This window comes from Tenrec ecaudatus, assembly GCF_050624435.1.
Source record: "Tenrec ecaudatus isolate mTenEca1 chromosome 16 unlocalized genomic scaffold, mTenEca1.hap1 SUPER_16_unloc_8, whole genome shotgun sequence".
NCBI classification, from domain to species: domain Eukaryota; kingdom Metazoa; phylum Chordata; class Mammalia; order Afrosoricida; family Tenrecidae; genus Tenrec; species Tenrec ecaudatus.
In genome coordinates, this window is record NW_027457661.1 from 1683550 (window position 1) to 1709045 (window position 25496).

Below are 25496 nucleotides of genomic sequence, written 5' to 3' on the forward strand. Positions count from 1 at the left end.
TATAGGCCAGGGGCGAACTGTGTATTAGTCTGGGTATGCTAGAGAAAACTCGAGGGAGACTCATGTGTATGACAGAGAGTTGGTGGTTTTTAAAAATCATTTCCCTATTATTTAATCATTATATTAGGGAGTCATACAACTCTTAATCACAATCCATCCATCCATCCATTATAAAGCACATTTATACATTCATTGCCCTCATCATTGTCAAAACATTTGCTCTCCACATAAGCCCCTGGCACCTGCTCCTCGTTTTTCTCCTCCCTCCCCACTCCCCCCTCCTTATGAACCCTTGATAATTTTATTGGGGGCTCATACAACTCTTATCACAGTCATTCCATCCATCCATCCATCCATCCACCCATTGTGTGTCAAGTACATTTGTACATGTGTTGCCCTCATCATTCTCAAAACATTTGCTTTCTACTTGAGCCCTTGGTATCAGCTCCTCATTTCCCCACTTCCATCCTCCCCCCCCTCATAAATTCTTGATAATATATAAATTATTTTGTCGTCCTTTACACATCAAACATCTCACTTCCCCCACTTTTCTGTTGTCCGTCCCCCAGGGCAGAGGTTTTATGTAGATCCTTGTAATCGGTTCACCCTTTCTACCCCACCTTCCCTCCACCCTCCTGGTATTGCCACACTCACCACTGGTCCTGAAGGGATCATCTCTCGTGGATTCCCTGTGTTTCCAGCTCCTGTCTGTACCAGAGTACATGTTCTGGTCTAATTCTACCTTATAAATCAAGAGAGAGGGTTTTATATCAAACAGTAATTGTACATTAAGCAAACGTCCCAGCCCAGTGCAGATCAAATCCATAAGTCTGATATTAGCCCATATGTCTGATACCAATCTATACATTCCTTTTCAGACCCATAAAACATGTGCAGTGATGCTGAATGCAGGATAATCACAGGCCAATGGGTGGAAAGTCTTGTGGATCCAGTGGCATTGTAAGCATCTCAGTGCTGGCAGCGATCTCTCTGAGGCTTCTTTGGCTTCAGAGGTCTGGTCGCATCCATTTGGCTTGCCTTGTGCAATGTCTCCCAAGGAGTAGCAGAGAGAGAGAGAGAGAGAGAGAGAGGTGTCTTCCACCTCCAATGAGGAAGTACCAGATTTCTCAGAGTTCTCAGGAGAAGGCTATGCCCACATAAAAATCTCACTGACTATCTCCAGATTGGCAGCCTAGACTCCACGCCTACACTCCTAATCCTTAACGTGAAACAAGATTAGGTGACTACCACAGGCTCCTAATCCATAACAAGCCCATTTATTTTTTCCCTGCATACCGACGCCAATCCAATACCCAAAGCTTTACCCAAAGGGTGGAGATCTACTTCTAAAACATGATTATAGAAAAATCGCTTTTGCTTGAAGGCTCTCAAGGAAATGCTCACCGAAAACTCCATTCCTATTATCTCACCTCCCCCAAATTAGTCTTCTTCTGGGCTTTTAGTCACACCAAGGTCTCTCCTGCCCCAAGGACTTTACATGCACTGTCATCTCTTCCAAGCCCTGAAGTGCCAAGTTCAAAGTTCCAGTTACTCTCCCTGATCCTGAATTTTAAGAACTGTGTGTGTGGGAGGGAAGGGGTTGGGCTGTTTGTTGAACTGCTGGGTTTTGGAGCCATTTGTTATGCAACCTCATTTTGTCAATGACTGGTTAATTAATGCAGCATTCATTTGCCCTTCTTCCACTCACAGCACATGGCTTGTATCTTTGGGATCACTCTTCCACCATGCTCCATCTCCATGCTTCTGCTGGCATTGACCCAATCTGCCAGCTCCAGGCCTGGCTAGTCAGGGCATGACTTTCCTCTGTCCAAAGGGACTGGGTCAGACTCAGTATGTGACTCATGCTAGGTTAATGATATCTAACCCTAAAAAATGCCCCAGAAACAATTGCCCCATTGCCAATGAGTCCATTTTGAATCATAGAAGGTCCCTGTGGGGTTTCTCAGACTGTAAATATTTATGTGAGCAGAAAGTTCCATCTTTTTCCCTATGAGGTAGCTGGTAGGGTAGCACTGCCAACCTTGCAGTTAGCAATCCAATGCTTACCTGATAGTACCACCAATGATTAGAAAGGAAAAGAGCCTCTCTCTAATAGAATTCCTGAGCTTCTAGATAAAACTACAGCTGTCATCAGGAAGCCTGCGTGAAACTCAAAAGGAAACAGCACTGAAAGGAAAAGGTTCAAACTCTGATGGTATCAACTGAGTGCCAGAACCCAGCTATTCTTGATGCTCTGTCCCCAGACCTACAAATTCCATAAACCTACCCATTAATTCCTTCTCCTGTTCCTTCCCTTCTCATGCCCCAAGGTACTTTGACTTAGCTTTGAAGGCACTCACAACTTCACGGGTTCTGCCTTGCACAGGTGTCTGCTTGCTTCCAGTTCAGTCCTGACATTGTCCCTATCTTTAGCCATGTTAGGCTTGAGTCCTAGAGCTTTCCTTTGCTTGTCTCCCCATTGCTCTTGTCCTATGAAGTCTGTGGCTTTATCTTTAAGTCTAAGTCCTGCCCTTTCGCTTTCGTAGAATTCTGTCTCTGTATCTTGGCTCGTGGCAGGTTGTGTCCTTCAAAGATGACTGTCCTAATGTTTCACATCGCACATTCTCTTGTTACGAGTTTGTGTTCACTTTTCCAGAAACAGGGCCCGCTTTCCCTCTTCCTTGCATCTTGGCAGGCCTTTGACTATGGCAGAAGTGTTGCTCTGTGACTTCCACCTGGTCGTATTGGGTTGTTCACCATTGGGACCCTGTCAGGATGTTGCAAGGAAGACCAGGCCAAATGAAAATGTCACATATAGGGTTCTTCTTGAGCTCCAACCAATAGAAGTATCAGTCGTGTGAAGGAGTGAGTCTTAAGAGAGCTGCAGCCTCTGTCCTTTGAGCTACCCCAGCTAATGCTTGATGAAGCCAAAACTAGTGTCCTCACTGTGCTCTGCCCAGATTGCAGATTTGTGAGCAAAATTGATACTATCATTACTTTAAGATGTTATTTGTGGGGATACTTTCTGTTAGCAGCAGATCATCAGAATACTGCCTAATCAGACTGCATTGCCAGTTTTACTCTCTCTCTCCATATATATATATATATATATATATATATATATATATATATATATATATATATATATATAGAGAGAGAGAGAGAGAGAGAGAGAGAGAGAGAGAGAGAGAGAGAGATATGTATATGTATATATATCTCCTCCACTCTTCTGTCAGTTGGTTGTCCTATAATGGTTTGTGTATTGTTATGATGCTGGAAGCTCTGTTACCAGAATTTCAAATACCAGCAGGATTGCCCATGGTGGACAGGTTTCAGTGAAGCTTCTAGACTAAGACAGACAAGGAAGAGGGGCCTGCCCGTCCATTCCAAAAATTACTGAAAGAAAACCATATGGAGCACAAGAGAACACTGACTGACTAATGTGTTTTGGACACACTATCAGTGGACAATTGCTAGAGGAAGACATCATATTTGATGAAATAGAGGGACATGGAAGATCCTTATTGAGGCAGATTGACCTAATCGCTGCAACAATGGACTTCAACATTCAGGAATGTGTGACAATGGTGCAAGATCAGACAGCACTCCATTCCATTTCATATAAGGTCTCCATGGATCACAGTAGACTTGATGGCACTCTCTATATGTTTGTCTTCAGTGACTTCCCATAGGGCTGCTCTGCCTGGCAGCCTCTATTCTTCATGCTTCCAAATGGGGAGCACAACAGGTCCATAGTCACTGATATTCCCCTCAATCCCCAGGTCAAGTAAGGAGGCATGAAACTAACTATGATGTTCTCTTTGCCTTGTCTCTCTCTTCCTTTTCCCGTCCTCCAACAGGGCTAGAGGGGGTAAATACTTACCTTGCAGTCTAGAAGAGAATTTCTTCCACACCAAAATCTTCTCCTTCCTCAAAAGGCACATACATGCTTTTCTCCTTGTTTTGAATTAAAATGGCAGATGGGATGGTAGGAAAGAAAATGAACTAGTCTACCAGAATGGCCAAAAAGATTTACCTTCCACATAAGAATGCAAATAACTCCTCAATCTTGTTATAGAGTCATGATATGATGAGCTCCATCAAAGCAGAGTAGAACACCACGGAGGTCAGACCAGAAAGACCATATTGAGTTGATTTTGTATGAGAGATTCTAGTTGCTAATTATACTTTTCATAACAGACAGATGGCAGGTTTAGAAGCCCAGACTTAAAATGTCTTTATCTAATTGCCTGCGTAAATATATATTTGCAATATGGTCCTCAAAGGGAATACTTTCTTTACCTTAAATTCCCTTTCTTTTTCCCCTCTTTTATGTAATTTTATTGAAGTATCATTGATGTACAATAAACCATATTGTGTTTTGCTCTTTGAGGTTTTTAAAAAGAATCATTTTATTGGGGGCTCCTACAACTCTTATCACAATCTATACATACATCCACTGTGTACATTTGTTGCCATCATCATTCTCAAAACATTTGCTTTCTACTTGAGCCCTTGGTATTAGCTCCTCATTTCCCCTCCTTCCCCCTTCCCCCTCATGGACCCTTGATAATTTATAAATTATTATTCTGTCCTATCTTACACTGTCTGACATCTACCTTCACCCACTTTTTTGTTGTCCCTCCCTCATGGAGGAGGTTATATGTAGATCCTTGTAATCAGATCCCTCTTTCTACCCCACCTTTCCTCCATCCTCCTGTTATTGCTACTCTCAGCACTGGTCCTGAAGGGGTCATCTGTCCTGGTTTCCCTGTGTTTCCAGTTCCTATATGGACCAGTGTATATTCTCTGCTCGAGCCAGGTTTGTAAGGTAGAATTGGGATCATGATAGTGGGAGGGGTAGCATTTAGGAATGAGAGGAAAGTTATATGTTTCATCGTTGCTACACTGCATCCTGACTGGCTCATCTCCTCCCAGCGACCCTTCTGTAAGGGGTTGTCCAGTTGCCTACAGATAGATCTTGGATCCCCTAACTGTATGCCCCCTCATTCACAATGATATGATTTTTTTGTTCTTTGATGCCTGATCCCTGATCCCTTCTACATCTTGTGATCACACAGGCTGGTGTGCTTCTTTCATGTGCACTTTATTGGTTCTGAGTTAGAGGGCCACTTGTGAACCTTCTAGTCTTTAAAACCCTAGACTCTTTATCTTTTGATAGCTAGGCTCCATAAGCTTTCTTCACCTCATTTGTTTATACACCCACTTTTTGTCTTGAGTGATTGTGTCGGGAAGGTGACCATCATGGAATACCAGTTCCTTAAATTCCATATCTATAGGCTTAAGTCTTACCCACAGGAAACCTATTTTTATTTTATCCCTGGAACAAAATCTTGCAATAATTTTCTCTTTTTGGGTAAGTCCATCCTCAATCACTTATCCTTTAACATTTACAAGAATTTATCTGTAACCAACCCCATTTACATAGTCTCATTCATGCTATTTCCACAATATGCTAATAACCCTATTTTTTAGAATTGGCAGAAAGCATCAGCATCAATATCCCATTTCCACTGAGTTGATTTCAACTCATGGGTACCCTATAGGACAGAATAGTATTGCCTCATAGGTTTCCAAGGCTGAAAAAAAAATCTCTTTATTGTGAGTTGGGTGAAGGTTTACAGAATACATCCGTTTTCCATTTGACAGTTCACACATATTTTGCTTCATGATATTGACTGCAATCAGCTCAACGTAATATCACTTATCGCACTTCCTCCTTGCATTTCCTGTTTCCATTCCACCTTCTTTCCTGACCCTTCTGAACTTTATCTTTGAATAAATTATATCCTTTTGATTCAAATGGGTGATTAGTGTTACTTTTTACCTTATAGATCTACCTATTGTTTGGCTGAAGATTGAGCCAAGGGAGTGAGTTCAGTTCCAGATCTGAAGGTGCCCAAGGACAGCAGTCTTGTGGGTTCCAAGAATCTCTCTATGAGCAATACCCCTGAACTTTTAAAATAAGTTTAAACTTTGTTGCACATATTTCTCCTATTCTATCCCAAAATTCCAAAGCAAACTCATTATCATTGTGTTGAAGCTGACTGATAGAGACCCTACAAGATAGAATAGAACTTCACCCTTTCATTTTCCAAGGCTTAAATCTTTACCAGAGCAGACAAACTCATATTTCTCACATGGACCAACTGATAGGTTAGAACCACTTTCTTTGTGGTTAGGAGATCAATGAGGAGTCCACTCTGCCATTAGAGCTCGTTAAGAATGCGATCCAGGATCCCCTAATGCTATCCCTCTCAAATCAGTTGGTAGTGGTAATTAATGTAAATCTTAAGGGGGTCAGACTGCCACATCGTAACTCTTCCTTGGGGAAGATGGTGGGATTGAACTGCTGATTGATTAGCCCTTAAGTGCTTAATTACTGCCTAACCAGGGTTCTCCTTAACATCAGAACAGTGGACATTTATTGGTTTATCTTACTGGTCTCTGTTCCCTAAAAATTGCACTTCATCCACAGGGTTTTCTTCCACAACACACAGCTGCTAGTGTTTTTGGTTTGTTTTTCCACATGACTTCACCTTCCTGGTCAAAGCTGATTTGTCCAGGGCTAAACACACAATGAAAACATAGCCATATTTGCACACTACAAAATTTGAAGTGAGACAGCAAGCTATTGGTTGAGTTTTTTGAATGACTGAAGTCTAAAAGGAAGTGTTATGATACAGGAAACAGTGAGTTTTGATGCCCAGGATCTATGCTGGGGACCCAGTTGGCACTCCGAATGACTATTCAAAGTGATGGTATGAATTCTCCTCTTCCATGACCTACACATATAATAGATATAACCACTAAGTCCATGATTTGAGGAATGTCTTGTGTGATTGAGTTTGGGTTCCCCATAGGATTAGATCCTGAGACAAAGGTTTTAATTAAGCCATTTTTGGGGGAGATATCAATAAGGAAATGGGAAATAGAAAAGGGAAAGAAGGCAGCCAATGAAAAGTACATTATCAAACAATTTAAAATTGTGAGCAACTGGAGGTTAATCTTACTGGAGACACTGTAGAAAATCCACTAGTTATTCTGCCCAGAATGTGAGGGAGTGTGGCTATTTGTCCAACAACTCCTATGGGTCATTGGTTAAGGGTTACTCCAGGAAGCAAGAATTAACTCCACAACCTCCTAAGCCATGCATGCTCAGGTACAGTGGTCTACAGAAACTAGAGAAAGCAAGAAGAGAGATGTGCTGCCCATTCGGAATTAGGCTAGCATGCCAAGTTGTCAGACATGTCAGGTTCTTGAACTATCATAACTTGAAAGTCATCATGATCCTGTGAGATATACCACTGGTATTTCAAACACAAGCATAGTTACCCGTGGTGGAAAATTTTCAGAAAAGCTTACAAGCAAAATAGACTAGAAAGAATAACCTGCCAATCTACATCTGAAAAAAATAGTGGTGTTTGTGGAGCACATTGATAGCAGTGGAATATTGTTTCATATAGTGCAGGATGATGAACCCCTCAAGTTGGAAGACACTCAAAATATAATTGGGGAAGAGCTGTCTCCTCAAATAGAGTTGACCTTAGTGATATAAAGTTTTCAGGACCTATATTTGTTGATGTGGCAATGACTCAAAATGAGAAGAAACAGCAGTACTGCAATAACCACTAACAAGAAGATGGGATGCATGAAATATGGATCTAGAAAAATTGGAAGCCATGAAAAAATGGAACACATAAAGCTCAAACACTCTAGGTGTTATTGAACTGAAATAGACTGGTATTGGCCATTTTGAATGTCACAATAATATGGTTTACATACCAGAGTAACAAATTTGAAAGGAATGGATGACTTTCATGTTAAAAAAGAGAATGTTTCAACATCGATTCCAATGTTCACCATTGTTAGGTGTAGGATATATTACACCTACAAGGATGAATAATTAATAAAGTTATTATTCAAATTGACACACCAACCACTAATGCTAACAATAAAGCCATTGAGGATTTTTACCAACCTTTTCAGTCTGAAATTGATGAAACATGCAATCAAGATTACTGATGACTTGAATGCAAAAACTGGAAACTAAGGAGGAGGATCACTAGTTAGAAAATATGGCCATGGGGATGGAAGCCACATGGGAGATCTCATGATAGAATTTTCCAATAAGGGTGGCTTATTGATTGAAGATTTATTTTTCAGGGATGTAAACAGTAACCATAGACATGGATCATGTATATTGGATAGAAATACACAGGAATTAAATCAACTATATCTGTTGAAATAAACTACTATACATACTCGAGTATAACCCAAGGCAACTAATTTTACCCCCCAAAGCTGGGGTGCTTTTTCAGCATAAAAAATGTGCTGAAAAAAACTAGGCTTATACTCAAGTATTTACGGTATAAAGAAGTTTAATATCATCAGTCACGAGAATGGAGACCAACTGTGGAAAAACCCATCAATGGCAAATTCAACTCGAATTCAAATAAAATTAAAACAAGTCCCCAAGAGTCAAAGTATGAATTTGAGTATATCTCATCTAAATTAGAGGATACTTCAAGAAGAAAGTTGACACATTGAACACAAATCACCTGAGATGATACGAGTTCTGCAATAATATAAAGAACATCATAAATAAAGAAATTCAAAGATAATTAAAAAGATAGAAACTAAAGAAAAGACAAAACGGATGTCACCTTGAATGTGGAGTAGCTGAAGCCAATGAAAGAAATGATGAAGTACGAAAAAGAGAGAGAGAAATATAGAAATAGTTGATGAAGTAAAGACGCTGAATAAAGAAGCTGAACATAAAATTTCAAAGGGGAATTCAAAAAGATGGAATAAAGAATTATATTAAAAGGTGCAAAGACCTGGAATTAGGACAGCAAAAATGAAAAGCATGTGCATTTCACTAGCTGAAAAAATTGAAGAGATTCAAAATACAGAATAATACACAGATAGCATCAAAAGAAGATGAAAGGGATTCACTGACCACATGAAGCCCAGGCTCCACAGCGCTGAGTCCAGAAGACCAAGATAGCATAGGGTTCTCACTGCAGATTGCTCTGAAAGTGCTCACAGTAGTAGGCCCTGGATCAACTGGGGAAAATGTAGAACTCAAAATAAGAAGACTAACATTAGGATATGACCTCACCTCCATGGCTCAACTTTCAGCCCCCAAATAGGAGACCTATACTGTCAACGATGTACAATTCAGAGCCCAGCATTTGTCAGGGAGTTACTCAGAAGGCAGGAAGGAATGGGAACGAAAGACCAATGGAAACGGCAAAAAAAGGGAGGGAATAGAAAAAGTAGTATTGCATTGTAGGTATTGCAATCAATATCATAAACCATTGCATGAATTGTAAGGAAAATCAATATACTCTGTAGATTTTCCCTCACATCACAATCAAAACAGTGTAAAAAGAAAATAAGTCATATGACCGAGTACACTGGTAGATCTTGCTGAAGACCAATTTCCAGTGTTAAAAGATGTCACTTTGAGGAATAAGGCACAGCTGAGCCCTAGTGGTATAGTGGTTACAAACATAATGCGTCAGAACCAACCCAGTTGGGTTGCTCAACACAAGATCAGCAGTTCTGCTCCCATAAAAAGTTCCGTAATTGGAAACCCACAGGGATATCTCTCCCCTGTCCTATAGAGTTGCTAAGGGTTGGAATCAACTTGATGGCAGTGAACTGGATGTAAGCCAGGCTGACTAGAGACACAAATCAAGTGACACTCATATATGTGCAATAAATAGTTTTCAATCAAGAAGTCATTATAGTATTTCTATTTCAAGGAAATATCCCAGGCCAGTCCAACTCAAGTCCATAAGTCCAACACTAGCCCATAAGTTCCTTTCCAACTTACACAGTTACATGCAATGATGCAGAATGCAGGGATGTCAAAGGCCAGTGATTGCAATGTCGTGTGGACCCAAGGTCGATGGAAGCATGGCAAGACTCTGGCAGCTCTCAACGTGGGCAGGAAGCAGTCAGGTGAATGCAAAAAGAAGGGGAGGTTCCCAGGGCCCTCCTTATGAGAAGGCCATGGCCACAAAGAGGCACCATCAGGCTATGGTGTGATTGACAGATTGGATACCAACCTTACACTTTTACATATCTTCAAACTGACATAAAATTATATAACTATCATACTATGGCATTTTCAATCACTTCATATGTACTTGAAAATGGACAATAATTATGAAAGATAAAATAAAAGTTGATGCCTTTGAATTATGATGCTGGTGAAGAATATTGAATATTCCATGGACTTTCAGAAGAAGGAACAAATCTTTCTTGGCGGAAGTAGAGCCAGAATGCTTCCTAGACGTGAGAATGGCAAGACTTCATACCACATACTTTGGACATGTTAACAGCTGAGCATAGTCCCTAGAGAAGGGTATCATACTTGGTAAAGTGGAGTGGTGAGAAAAAGAAGAAGGTCCTCAATGGGATGAACTGGCATACTGGCTGCAAAAATGGTCTCCAACATTAACTGTGAGGAAACAGGCTGTGGGTGCTATGAGTTAGAGCCAAATTAACAGTGTCTAACAATGACAACTCCCCTCCCGCGCCCCATCTGTCAATTTGCTGCACTGTGGTAGCTTGTGCTTTGCTGTGATGCTGGGAGTTAGTCCACTAGTACTTCAAATACCAGGCAGGATCACCCACGGTGAACAGATTTCAACACCGCTTCCAGACTAAGAACTGACAGGACGACAAAACAATCAGTCCACTTCTGAGGGATTCACCATTGAAAACTTTATGCATAGCAGTAAAATATTGTCTGATATAATGCCAGAAAATGAGCCCCTCAGATTGCAAAACAATCAAAATATCACCGAGAAAGAGAGCTTCCTCAAAGTAGAGTCCACCTTAATGATAACTCAAAACCTCACAACAGGAGCTGGAGATAACATCATAATAAATGGAGAAAATATTGAAGTTATCAAGGATTTCGTGTTGCTTAGATTCACAACTAATGCTCATGGAAACAACAATCAAGAAACCAAATACCATATTGCATTAGGCAAATCTACTGCACATAACCACTTTAAAGTACTGAAGATCAAGAATTGCACTTAGGATTAAGTTGCGCCTGGCCCAAGGCATGGCATTTTCCGCCACACCTTATGCATGTGAAATTTGAACATTGAATGAGAACGACTGAAGGAGAACTGGTGCATTTGGATTAAGGTACTGACAAAAAAAATACTGAAAGTACCATGGGTGGAGAGAAGAACAAACAAATCTGTCTGAGAAGAAGTGCAGCTAAATGTTCCTTAGCAGATAGGATGGCGAGACTTCATCTCATGTACTTTGCAGATGTTATTAGGACAGACCAGTCCCTGGAGGACATCATACACATTACAGTGGAGGGGTTGCAAAAAGAGGAAGACACCCGATCAAATGGATCGAGACAATTCCTACAACAATGGGCTCAAACATAACAAAAATTTTGAGTATGGGGCAGGACCAGGCAATGTTTCATTCTGTTGTGTAGGCATTATTATGAGACAGAACTGACATGAAGGCATCTAGCAACAAAGTGTACTAAAGCTTCTGGCACCTTCATTTGCTGATGGATTATAATTCAAAATGAGAAAAATCATTGCAACCATTCATTAATAATCAGAACATGAAACGTGCAAAATAAGAATCTAGGAAAATTGGAAATCATAAAAAACGGAATCTGACCTATAAAGATCAATATCCTAGGCATTGGTGAGTTGAAATAGTCCCTTTGAATCTTAAAATGATAAGAATGACTACGCTGACAATGACAAATTCAAAAGAATGTCTCTTTCATCCTCAAAAAGAGCATTTCTAGATCTATCTTGAAGTGCAATGCTGCCTGTGACAGAATAATATCTATCTTCATACACAAGGAAGGCCGGTTAATAGAACCATTATTCAAATTTTCTCACAATCCACTAAAGCCAATGAAGAATTGTACCAACTTCTTCGGTCTGAAATTGATCACACATGTACTGAAAATGCATTAATAATTGCTGACAATTGGAATGCACACATGGAAACAAAAAGGAATGAAGAGTAATTAGAAACTATGGCTTTGGGGATCGAAAAGAAGCTGAAGACTGCATGAAAGAATTCTGCAAGAGCAATAACTTCCTCATTGAAAACACTTTTATTCAACAACAGGAGCAGCATATATACATGTGGAATACACAGGAATGGAATTGATTAAATCTGTGGGAAGACATGATAGAGAAGCTCAATATCATTGAGACAAAACAAGACCGGGGGCCAACTATGTAACAGACTATCAATTACTAATATGCAAGTTCAAGTCAAACCTGAAGAAAATTAAAGTAAGAACGCAAAAGAGCCCAAATACAGCCTATATTATATCTGTGGTCGGCTGGGGTTTCTAGAGAAACAAACCAGTGATACTGATACATGTAGAAGAAGGAAATTTATATCAATAAAGAATTTTACATTAAGAAGTCCACACAACAAGACACCCCAGTCCAACTCCAGCCCATAAATCAGATGCAAACTAGAGGCCCTTCCAGACTCATGAAGCTGTTGGAGGAATAGCCCAAGAAACAGGAAAACCACAGGTTGGTGGAGGCAGAGTTGGGAGAATCCAAAGTGAACAGGCAGTTGGCAGGCCACAGACAGCTCTTAGGGTCAGCAGGTCTCATGGTGATTGCCATCCCAAGAAGCCAGATGTAGGATCCAGGGTCTTTTCATCAGGAAGAAAAAGAGTGAGCCCATTCTCCACAGTCTACTTATAGCTATGAAATAGGTCACACCCCCAAAGAGACTGTGACCTGCACCTTCTGAAGATCCTGGTCAAGCTAAATTGACACCAAACCTTACTATCACAATATCTCACCTGAATTTAGACCCTATCTCAAGAATGGTTCAGACATATTGAACATTAATGATCAGCTACCAGAAGACTTGTGAAATAGCATCAAGGTCATCAAACTTTTTTTTTGTCATGTCACCTGTGGCTATTTATTTATTTATCATAAATCATTTTATTGGGGGCTCCTCAAAAAATCATTAATAATACAGGAAAGAAAGAAAATACTACAGTGCATATCAGAGGAGACTGTGAAACTTGCTCTTGAACCTAAAGCAGCTAAAGCAAATGGAAGAAATGATGAAATAAAAGAGTTGAACAGAAAAATTTGAAAGGCCAGCTTGAGAAGATAAAGTAAAGAATTATATTGTAACGTGTAAAGACCTGGAATTAGGAAAGCAAAAGGAATGAGTACAGTCAGCATATCATAAATTGAAAGAACAGAAGAAAAAATCCAAGCCTTGGATTAAAATGTTCAAGGATTATTTATCACACTATTGAATGATGCAGGGAGAATCCAAAGAATATGGAAGGAGTGTACAGAGTTTCTGTTCCCAAGAATTAGTTGAGGTTCTACTAGTTCAAAAGGCCAAGAGGAAGTTGAAGCTGCCATGTAAGCATTAGTGAAAAGCAAGGAAGGGATAGGAATGGAAATATTTCAACACGCTCATGCAGTGATAGTCCATGTCAAGAAATTTGGAAGATAGCTATCTGGCCAACCAACTGGAAGTGATTAATATTTCTGTCCATTCTAAAGAAATATGACGCAACAAAATCTGCAAATTAATTTAAAATAACATTAATATGACATGCAAGTACAATTTTATTGACGATACCTTTAAAAGTAGTTATAGCAATATGTCAACAGGAGCTGCCAGAAATCCAGACTGTATTAAAAGAGGGCATGAGGCAAGGTATATCAATGCTGGTTTCAGATGGACCTTGGCTGAAAACAGAGGATACAAGGAAAATGCTTACTTATGTACTATTGACTATGCAGAGGATTTTACTGTGTATCATAACAAACTTTGGGTAGCATATGAATACATATGAGAACAATTGGAATTCCCGTACATTTAATTGTGCTCCTGTGGTACCTGTACATAAACCAACAGGAAGTGGTTCGAATAGAACAAGGGGATAGTGCGTGGTTTAAAATCAGGAGAGTGTGTGTTGTGGTTATATCCTTTCACCATATGTGTTAGACAGGGTTCTCTAGAGAAACAAAAACAGGACATTTATGATTTGATAGATAGATAGAACACGAAGGAATATAACAGCTAATTAGTCCACATAGCAGTACAGAGGACTCAGTTTAACTCACTTCCATGCAACAGTAAATATGGCAGTACAGCCAGGCAACAAACTGCAGAACTAGGTAAGGCAGTCACACACTGGTCTGATCACCAGAGAGCAACTGAGAGATAGGTGTGGCTTGCTGAGCCATTTATCTCTTTGCCCACGAATCAAACTGTGAACTTATTAATCCCACATGTTCTTATTGGCCAGGTTGGCACTATAAACCTACCTATCTATCACACTGTACTTATTCAAATAATCTGAGAAGCTGCTCTGTATGAAGAAGTTGAGGCATCTGGATTGGAGGAAGAATCATTAACAATCTGTGTTATGCAGATGACCCAATCTTGCTGGCTGAAAGTCAATAGGCCTTGAAGTACTTACTGATAAAGCGCATATAGTACACCTTCAGTATAAATTAGTCTTCAACAGTAAGAATACAAATGTCTTCTCAACTTGACAAATATAAACCCACAACATCATTACAAATAGAGAAATGTAGCTAAACTCTATTTTACTTGGACCCACAATCAATACTCACAGAAGCGGCAGTCAATAAATCAACGTATTTCATTGGAAAAATCTGTTGTAAAAGACCTCTTTAAAATGTGAAAGAGCAAATGTTTTACTCTGGGGATTAGCAAGTTATGCCTGCTTTTAGCCTTGATATTTTTAATCACCTTAGATGCATGTGAAAGGAGTCTTAATTTCAGTGTCTGGTGGGGTTGAATGACTAACAGCAAGGTTGGTGGTTCAACCCACTTGCTGCTCCACAGAAGAAAGAGGAAGCTATTTGACCCTGTAAAGATTTACAGCCTTGGAAACCCTATATGGTCACTATGAACAACAATAGACTTGATGGTAATGTGTGACATATGCATGTGAAAGATGGACCATAAATAAGGAAGACTGAAGAAAATATGATGCCTTTAAAATATGATGTTGCAAATAATATTGAATATACCATGAATGCCCAGCAGAACAAAGAGGTCTGTCCCGGAAGAAGTACAGCCAGAATGTATTTTAGAAGTGAGGATGGTAAAACTCCATTTCATATACATTGAACATTGTATCAGGAGAAATTAGTCCCTAGAAAAGGACAAAATACTGGGTAGAGCATCATCAAAAAACAGGTAAACCCTGAATGAGATGGATCAACACAGTGGCTGTAACAATAGGCTAAAATATGACCATTGTGAGGATGTCACAGGACTAGAAAGGCTTTTATTCTATTGTGCATAGGGTCACTATAAGTGGCAGTGCGTGAGATTTTGTTGATTAACAACACTGGGATATGAGCAATGTCCCCATTGCATATGCTAAACTGTCACCATGCTGGACACAGTTGATCTTTGTGGCTTTAGAGGGTAATTATTTAGAGGGTTATGATAACACTGAATTTTTTTCTGTGTATTCAAACTATTCCATCCTAAGGTTCCACAGATCTATCCAAACCAAGCTCACTGCCATTGAATCAATGCTAACTCATATCGACCCTACAGGACATGGGTAAAATTGTACCTGTGAGGTTCTGAGACTGTACCTCTTTTCAGAGTAGAGTCCCATCTTTCTCCCAAAGAGCAGCCGGTGATTTCAAAATACCGACCGTGCAATTAGCAGCCCAATGTGTAACCAAGAACTATTCAGGGAAGCTAGAGGGAGAGCATGAAAAGAAATGAGTAGTTGAGGTGGTTGGATGCACATCCATCCCTTTGTTCTACTCTCTATGACTTTTTCTGAGTTCATTCAAAATGTAAATTAAGACACAAAATAGAATTCTACCCAACCCTGCTATATGCCTAAACAATATCCATTTTTCTCATTCTTACTACTAATAGAAGCTCAATTTTGTTTAGGGTGATAATGTACCTACTTAAATCGCTCACTCCTAGGCTGCCTTGCAGCTATGCATAAGCATTTGACCCAGTTTGGGCCAAATATGTGTAGGTGAAAGATACTGAGTAGGACTCCAAAGAAAGTTTTTGTTGTTGTTTAAGGCAAAACACTTGTCTGGCATAACCCATTTCATTTTTGTCCTTGGCTCTTCTGCTGTCATGCTCCCTAGTCAGAATATTGAAAGATGGGAGAGTCACATAGGTTACATGAGTTTGGCAGACCAAAAAGCATGCATTCTCCTATATCCAAGATGAGTCCCTGAGCAAATACGCCAGACCTAGGCTACCTATTTCAAGACTTACTATTGTATAAGACAAACCCCTGTGTGGTGCAAAGGGTCAACACAATTCACTGCTACGACAAAGATGCCTTGGAAGAAAAACCTGGCAATCTACATTTAAAAATTCAGCCCTTGAAAACCTCATGCAGCACAGTTCTACCCTGAATCATATGGGGTAACTGTAAATCAGAATCAATTCAGTGGCAACTGGTTTGGTATTTTTGGTGTTAATATAAGAAAAATTAAGCTTTTGTGATTAGACCACTAGAGTCGGTTTGTTTTTTCCCATGTAGCCAGATGCAATTTGGACTGATAGAGAAATAATTAAAAGAATGTAGAGTTAAGTAAGCGTAATGATTATGGAACTAATCATTTAGCAATGGGCTGCTAACCTCAAGGTCAGTAGTTCAAATGCACCAGTCACTCAGGGGGAGAAAAGTGAAGCTCTCTGCTTCTGTAAAGATTTACAGTCTTGGAAGCCCTATATAGGGTTGCTAGAAGTTGTTATCAACTTGATAGCATTGTATTTGTTTGAGTTTGGTGACTAGTATGTAAGCTTTGAGGGGGTAGTAATAGATACTTTGAATACTATTCTTAGCACTATAGGTATTATGTCTTTTGCAAATGGGTAAACGAACAAAAGCGATATTCATTTTGTGTTTTCTGTAGTTTGCCTTATTCTTCCAAGAAGATTCCTCAAGTGTTAAGACCCAGTCTTCTCTGGCATACTTGAATAAAAGAATAACTGATAGACACAGACTTGAACCCTGGCCTGTGTGATCTTGGGTGTGTCACTGTTTTTCAATCCATTTCTCATCTGTGAACTGGGGATTACACACGTAGCCCACAGGGTTGTTTTGGAGATTCAGAGTAATGTGTGTGTCTTGGATTGAGTGCCCTTGCATGCCGAGATTATTCCTCAGGCCTGGGTGCAGGGAGTCTATTTGAGATCTGATGGCAGGGAGTGGGAATAGGAAAGCAGACGCAAGACTGAGTTAGGGGGAGAAGCAATCACAATGGGAACGGGGTGTTGAGGCTTTTAATGTAGGATACAGGGGCTTGATTCCCCCAGGACTTCTGAGCAACATGGGTTCTGTCCTAGAATTGTCTACCAGAAACAGGAGGCTGGGCTCTTCTTCGCCTGTAGTGGTGTTGAGCATTCCTCCTAGTAAGGTGACCTCTCCTACCTTCCTGGGTTTGGCTTTCCATGCCTTTGAAAAGGCTTTGAGGCAGAAGGACATGGAGAGCTGCGTGCTGCACAGTTGTGATAAGACACCATTTCAGCAGGAACCTGCACTTACATAGAGATGTTCGCCACTGCTATGATGGATATCAGGAGGAGCCCTGGAAGTGCAGTGGTTACAAGTTGGTTTGCTAACTTCAAGGTCAGCAGTTCAAAACTACTAGCTCCAAGGAAGAAAGATGGGGTTTTCTACTCCAATAAAGAGTTGTAGTGTTTGAAACTCGCAGGGTGCAATTGTACACTGCCCCACAGGATCACTATGAGTCGGTATTGACTGGAAGGCAGTGAGATGGTGTCAGAGATGGGTCAAAGGAATGTGGCATGGCAACCCTAAGAATCTGCTACAGAACCATAAGTGCCTGGGATAGATGAGTTTATTGTGTTTGACCTTTTAAAACCATCAAACGGGCAACAGTTAGAAAGACAAACATACCAAGTGTCATTGGAGATCCGGGGAAAGCAGAGAAACACTGCTAATGATGCAGGTTTGCTGCACATCAATCTGGCAGAGCTTAGTGAAAGCCCATTGAATGTACCCTAGGACCTAGTGAGCCCCTCCTGGGCGTACAACCAAAGAAGCGCAGTCACTGAGTTCACTTTCATTCCTCGTGACCCTATCAAACAAAGCTGAATGGTCCCATGATGTTTTCAAGGCTTCTATTGGGAAGTAGACAGCCATGCCTTTATCACACAGTGTGTGGAAGACGGCTTCAAACTACTGACCTTTGGGTTAGCAGCCAAGCACTTAATATCTCCCCCATCAAAGCTCTCTCCTGGATGTATAAAAAAAACAAAACCCCAGTTGATTCTTCCTCATTAGCAACCCTACAAGGCACAGTAGAATTGCTGCTTTAGGTTTACAAAACTAAATTCTTATGACAGCAGACAGCCTCTCTTTGCTCCATGGAATAGCTGGTGGGTTGGAACTGCTCACCTTGGGGTTAGCAGCCCAACGCATAATTCCTGGGTATATAGGCCAAGCTATTTATCCAATTCAAAGGGCCCTTGGGACACTTTTACAAGAATGGTCACCACACTGATGCCTGCAGTAGAGAAGAGTTGGAGCCGAATTGGATGCCAATCAACAGACAACTGAAGAAGGAAACAAAAGAAAGATGATGATTGCTCATGACCAAGTGGCACGCAGCAGCACATGCAATTGATATGCAGCATGGCAATAACTCTTAATGACATTGCAAGGAGTTGAAAAGGTCAGAAACTGAATGAGATTTATATTGCAGTACCATTCATGGAAGCTGAAAGCCCATTCACCAAGCAGCATGGTCTAGTGCACATGGCTGTATGCCTATAAGGACACACACACACCAAGCACCCAGCATGGGGTATTAGTCTGAAGAGGGGAATGGAAGTGATGTGAATGTGGAAAAGGAGGGACAAAACACAAGCAGGGCCTGACATTGATTAGGGTTCACGGTGTGCTATAAAGTAGGCATGATTAATCACTTCCCTGTACCAGAAGGCTGAGCTAGATTTTTAAAGCAAATCGAGTGCCTGGAACACAATGGTTGTTAGCTGCTGTTGAGTCAGCCTCCATTCCAACTCACTGTGACAACCAGCTCCCAGTGACTCCATGAGCAATATTCTCCCTGGTCCTGCACCATCTCTTTGGTTGTGCATCAGATTGTGATTCACAGGGGTTTTCGTTAACTGGTTTTCAGAAGTAGAATACCAGGCTCTTCTTCATCGCTCATCTTAGTCTGGACACATCACAGAAACAGGTTCAGTCTCATAGCCGCACCCAACCAAGCTTCCCCATTTCAGTATCATAGCAACACAGAAATCAGTTCAGTACCACAGCGATAAACAAGCATCCCCCTGACAAATGAGTGTTAGATGCACATGAGTTGCATTGTCTTGGACTCAACCCCAGATCTCCCACATGGAAAAGGAGAATTCTACAACGGAACCACCAATTTACCCTCAGAATATAATAAGTATCCAGTAAATGGTTATTAAGAATGTGGCTGCCAGGAAAATCCAGCAATTTCCTGCCAATGCTTAACACCAATATCTTCCCCCACACACTAGAAGGCTGCAGAGGAATGACTTTCTCCATGCCAGCCCTGGTATCTAGACAAGGGACCCTAACACCGAACCACTGAGCCCCAGCAGGCTGGGGAGCAATGTCAAATTGGATGAGGGACAATCTTGGTTGAGTTAGTTCCCCTAAGCTCATAGGGCAGTTTAGCATGTCCACAGCTGTGTTCAGAATAGCCATGCGATTACCACCGAGAGAAATTCTACATGCTTTCACACCCCATGCTACTCGTTGCAGCCATCGTTGAGTACAGTTCATGCTCATCACTATCTAGAACACACGGTGACGCTGTGGGTGAGCCATTGGGCAGGTAACCTCAAGGTTGGCAGTTCAAATGCACCAGTTGTTCTCTGAGAGGAAGGTGAGATGATCTGCTCCTGTCAAGATTTAGCCTGAGGAATTTTATATAGGGTCACAGTGAGTCAGGATCAACTCAATGGTGTGGGTTTGGTTTAGTAGACCCGCCATCAGATCATATTTAATGTATTTATTAACATGTACATTTGCCACAAATCCAATGTCTTTTATTTTTATCACTGCATTTAAATACAATTTGTGCCTTTGTGATTCTGTATTTCATTGGAGGTATTTGGAAATATTATTCTGGGGAGTGGGCAGGTGTTCCATAGCCTTTCCTAAATGCCAAAAGGATCCATGGGGTTGCAATGGTTAAGACCCTCTAATAGAGTTTATCAAAGAGCCCTGGAGGCACAATGGTTAAGTGCTCAGCTGCTATCCAAAAGGTTGAAGGTTTGAACCCACCAGCGGCTCTATTCTTGGAAGAAAAACCAGGCAACTCATTCTTGTAAAGATTACAGCATAGAAAAGCCTAGAGCAGTGGTTCTCAAACTTCCTAATGCCACAACCCTTTCATACAGTTCCTCATATTGTAGTGACCTCCACAACCATAAAAATATTCTCATTGCTGCTTCATAACTGTAATTTTGTTACAGTCACCCTGTGCAAGGTCCCACAGGTTGAGAACCATTGGTCTAGAGAGCTCGGCACTGATACATTGAGTCCCTATGAGTTGGACTGGACTAGAAGGTTCCTAACAAAAACGCCAACAATCCTTTTTTACCATGACCTTGTTAAATCAAAAAGATTAATAAGCAAATTCACAAATGAGGACATCCAGTTGCCCCTCCAAACTGGAGAAGCATGAGTTAAGTGGTGACCCTGACCCCACGGTGTCCTCCAGCTGGTGCCATGCTGCCTTTATTCCTTCTTCCTCTCAGTTCTGTGGAGAAGAAGTGGAAAGGGAGGGAAAGAAAAAGAAAGAAATGAAAAGATAATTTTTCCAGCTTCTTCACATCACTGAATTGAACTTTACTTTTAATAAAAGTATTATGAAATGGAAATTGTGCTTTCCCTATTTTGCTTTTAGGTGATATTCAGAGACATGGTGCTGGTCATTATTTGAGCCGGGGAGGTTAGTGTGCAGATTTTCTGAATATGGTTGAGCCACATGCCCCCTTCCAGGCCTAGCATTTTCCCTGGGCTATGAGAAGTTATAGACAGTCTACCCTCTTCTTCCTCTGACTTCGCTGCAAACCATGGACACACTGGTTCTGACATGACCTGGCTCCAGTACAGAAAAAAAATATGCTCCTTGAATAATTGTAGTGCTTGCATTGGAAGGCACCCAGAAACAAATCTCTCTTCTGGTGGCATAATGGGTTATGTGTTGGGCTATTAACTGCAAGGTCAGCAGTTGGAATTCACCAGTCACTCCTTTGGAGAAAGATGAGGCTTTCTTCTCCCATAAAGAGTTATAGCCTTAGATGAGTATAAAAACTCAAAATGCATTGGCAGAGATTCCACAGAGAATAAGCCTCCATTAAATCCCCTGGGACCATTCATCAGGGATGGGATTAAACCCTGCTCACCGTCAGTACATCAGAAAGTGTATTGTTGCAGATATGATTAGGTTAAAAATTAACATCTTATCATTTGTCTTTACCCTTAACACGTTTTTCATTTGTTCTTTTTTAAATTTTCTGCTTTCCTTTTTATTGAAAAAAGTAACTAATGTCACTAAACAAGTAGAGAATTTGTTAAATGACAATCTAATCGGTTATGTAAACTTTCACTGAAAACATAACACAATTTTATTTTTACAAAGAGTTATAGCCTTGGAAACCCAGGAGGCCGCAGTATTTTCTCTCGATAGGATTGTTATGCACCCAATGGCAATGAGTGTTGTTGGATTTTGTTTCTTTATTGTTTTCTGTAGCTATGGAGGGGTATAGGGGTTATGTGTTGGGCTGCTAAACGCAATGTCTGAAGTGGCAAATTTGAAATCCCCAGCCACTCCAAGGGAGAAAGATGAGGCTTTCTACTCCCCTAAAGAGTTCCAGTCTCAGAGCAGCCAGTGCACAAAGAGAACAACATGGCTGGCCCCACTATTAGACATGATGCCCCTCAATGACCAAGGGTGATACAGGGGACAGCACTGGAGACACAGTGTGCGAATTGCACCTAACCTGATTCCACCACACCGAGGCAAAGTGTGGTGGAGTGCAGTGGAACAGCAAGGGAAGGAGTGGCAAGGTCCCCAGGGAATGCTGAAAGTGGACTTTGGGGCCAGGTTGTGGTGCCTCAACAGACTGGATTGGAAAACACTCCTAAGGTCCAACAAATGATCCTTGAACTAACTACAAGCTCTTCTTCCTTGATGTGTTTTGTTTTGTTCTTTGTCAGTGGTTTGTTTTTGTTGTCTGGTTGTATATTGTTGCTTTGTTTTCCTCTGTCTTGTTTTCATGCATGTTAGTGTCTCCCCAGGTCTGTCTAAATAAGAGAGGCTGGATGAACTATCTGCAGGAAAAACAACAGGACCGACAGTTCCGGGGGCACTTGGGATAGGGGGAGGTGCGGGTGGGTAAGGAAGTGGTGTTAACAAACACAGGGACAAGGGAACAACATGGGACTCAAAATGGTAGTGAGGGGGAAGTGGCAGGCCTGGTAGGGAATGATCAAAGGTAAGGTTACGTAAAGAAGAGGTATAGCTGTAACCCGGGTGGGGAAGGAGCATGGTAGTGGGACAGGAGGAAAGTCAAGGGAGATGGAGGAAAGAGCTAGGAGTCAAAGTGCATTTATAGAGGTCTAGACAAAGACATGTACATGCAAATATATATATATATATATAGATATATAGATATATAGATATATATATGGATGGAGAAATAGATCTATGTGTCTATATTTATAGGTTTAGTATTAAGGTGGCGGCAGGACCTTGGGCCTTAACTCAAGCACTCCCTCAATGCATGAATACTTTCTTTTATTAAATTGGCACTCTACAATGCTCATCCTCCAGTCACAACTGCTGAAGCCAAAGCTGGTGAACAAGTAAATGTGGTGAAGAAAGCTGATGGTGCCCGGCTATCAAAAGAGATAGTGTCTGGGATCTTAAAGACTTGAAGATAAACAAGCGGCCATGTAGCTCAGAAGCAACAAAGCCCACATGGAAGAGCACACAAGCCTGTGTGATCACGAGGTCCCGAAGGGATCAGTTATCAGGCATCAAAGAACAAAAAAATCACAGCATTGGCTGCACACCTCCATGATAAGATTGCTGAAGACAAACTTGTGCATAAGCAAATGTGGCGAAGAAAGCTGATGGTGCCCGGCTATCAAAAGAGATAGTGTCTGGGGTCTTAAAGGCTTGAAGGTGAACAAGCGGCCATCTAGCTCAGAAGCAAAAATGCCCACATGGAAGAAGCACACCAGCCTGTGCGATCACAAGATGCCAAAGGGACCGGGTATAAGGCATTATGCAAATATATATATATACTTATATATGGTATATATATGATATATATACACATAATAGTGAATGAAGGGGGAAGTGCAGAGTGGAGATCCAAAGCCCATTTGCTGGCCACTGGAGATCCCCTCACAGAGGGGTTTAGGAAAGGAGATGTGTCAGTCAGTGTGAGATGTAGTACCGATGAAAAACACAGCTTTTCCCTAGATCCTGGATGCTTCCTCCCCACAACTACCATGATCCGTATTCTACCTTGCAGGACTGGATAGGGCAGAGGTTGTACACTGGTACATATAGGAGCTGGAGGCATAGGGAATCCAGGGTGGATGATACCTTCAGGACCAGGAGTGTGAGGGGCAATACTGGGAGAGTAGAGTGTGAGTGGGTTGGAAACGGGGAATAGATTACAAGGATCCACATGTAACCTCCTCCCTGGGAGACAGACGTCAGAGAAGGGGGGGAGGGAGACTCCGGATAGGGCAAGATATGACAAAATAACAACTGTGGAATATCAAGGGCTCATGAGGGAGTGGGGAGCGGAAGGGAGGGCAAAAAAAAGAGGACCTTATGCAAAGGGCTTACGTGGAGAGCAAATGCTTTGAGAGTGATTAGGGCAAAGAATGTACGGATATGCTTTATACAATTGATGTATGTATATGTATGGATTGTAATAAGAGTTGTATGAGCCCCTAATAAAATGTTAAAAAAAAGAGTTCCAGTCTCAGAAACTCACAGGTGCAGTTCTACCCTATCCTATAGATTTGCCATGAGTCGGCGTCGGCATCAACTGGATGGCAGGAAGGACACATAACGATTCAGACCTGGGCTTAGTTTGGGTTCTCACTGAAGCAGACCCTGGCCAAAGACTTAAAGGCAATGAGCTTATTTAGGAAACTCTGAGCATGCAGGTAATGATGTGGCTTTGTGAGCCAGTGGAGGGAAGGCCACCGATAACAAATAGATTGTGAATCCAATTACAAACCTGGGAACCTGCTGCTTAATCACTTAGGAAGTCTCCAGGGGTAGGTGTAGCACACGCCTCTCAGAGTTTTGCCATCCAAGGACTGAGGGGCCTGGTCAGGGCTGTTCCCAGGGGCATATGTTCCTCAGCACATTCAGCCAGCACCAGCAAAGGGACCTTCAGAGCTGGCCCTTGGTGACTGAGGCGAGTACACGGAATCAGGAATTTGGGAGTGAAGAGAAGGAGCACCAGGAGTGTCTGCTACAGATTGGAGACTGGAAAGTCAACTCGGTGCTCCTCAAGGGGACAGGTGCTCCCCTCTCTGGATCTCACTTTTAACATTGATACACAAAGGTCGATTATGTGAGGGTCACAGACTGGGGACTCCCATGGCCAAATGAGGACCTGTGTGGACTCTGGTTGGCCTGCTTATTCACTGCCATTTAGAAGATTCCAACTCACAGTGACCTTGTAAGACCGAGCAGAACTGCCCCTGTGGGTTTCCGAGGCTGAAATTCTATATGGACTAGAAGGTCTCATCTCTGCATAGCCCCCCACCCAAGCTCCCCCAGTGTGACTGGTGGTTTCAAACTACTGACCTTCTAGTTAGCTGCCCAACACATAACCCACTGTGCCATCAGGGCTCTTTGGCCTACTTTTCTTCTATCCAATGTTATTGAATCGCCTTTGAAAAAATCAGGAGGTTTTTCAGAAAACAGGAATTTTGACTTTCTCTAGAAAAATCGATCTGGCCTCACTGGAACCTAAACTAGCGGATCCACAATTCCACGTGGCTCTGGGAATCTCAACATTTCTTCCTCCTGCTCAAAGTAAAATGGTTTAAGGGGACCTTTCACAGCTGGTGGGCTGGTCTCCTTTCTAGAAAGTTGCCTCTGTAAAGAAAATGCATCTTTCTTCCCTTTTACCTAGTTGGGAGTGGTGAGGGTAGCAGGAGCCATTGGGTTAATAAAAAACAGTCCAGGTAGCTTTAGTCTGCCCTGTCAGGGCTTTAGAGTCCAAGCCTTTTTTGCTCCAGCTGACTGGCCTGCTGTTTCCAATGCAGCCCCACCATCTGTTCCCAGATGCAGGGAGGGAGCCCACTTTCCTTCATCACACATGCCCCAAACTCAGGCCCAGAACTACTGTCTAAACAC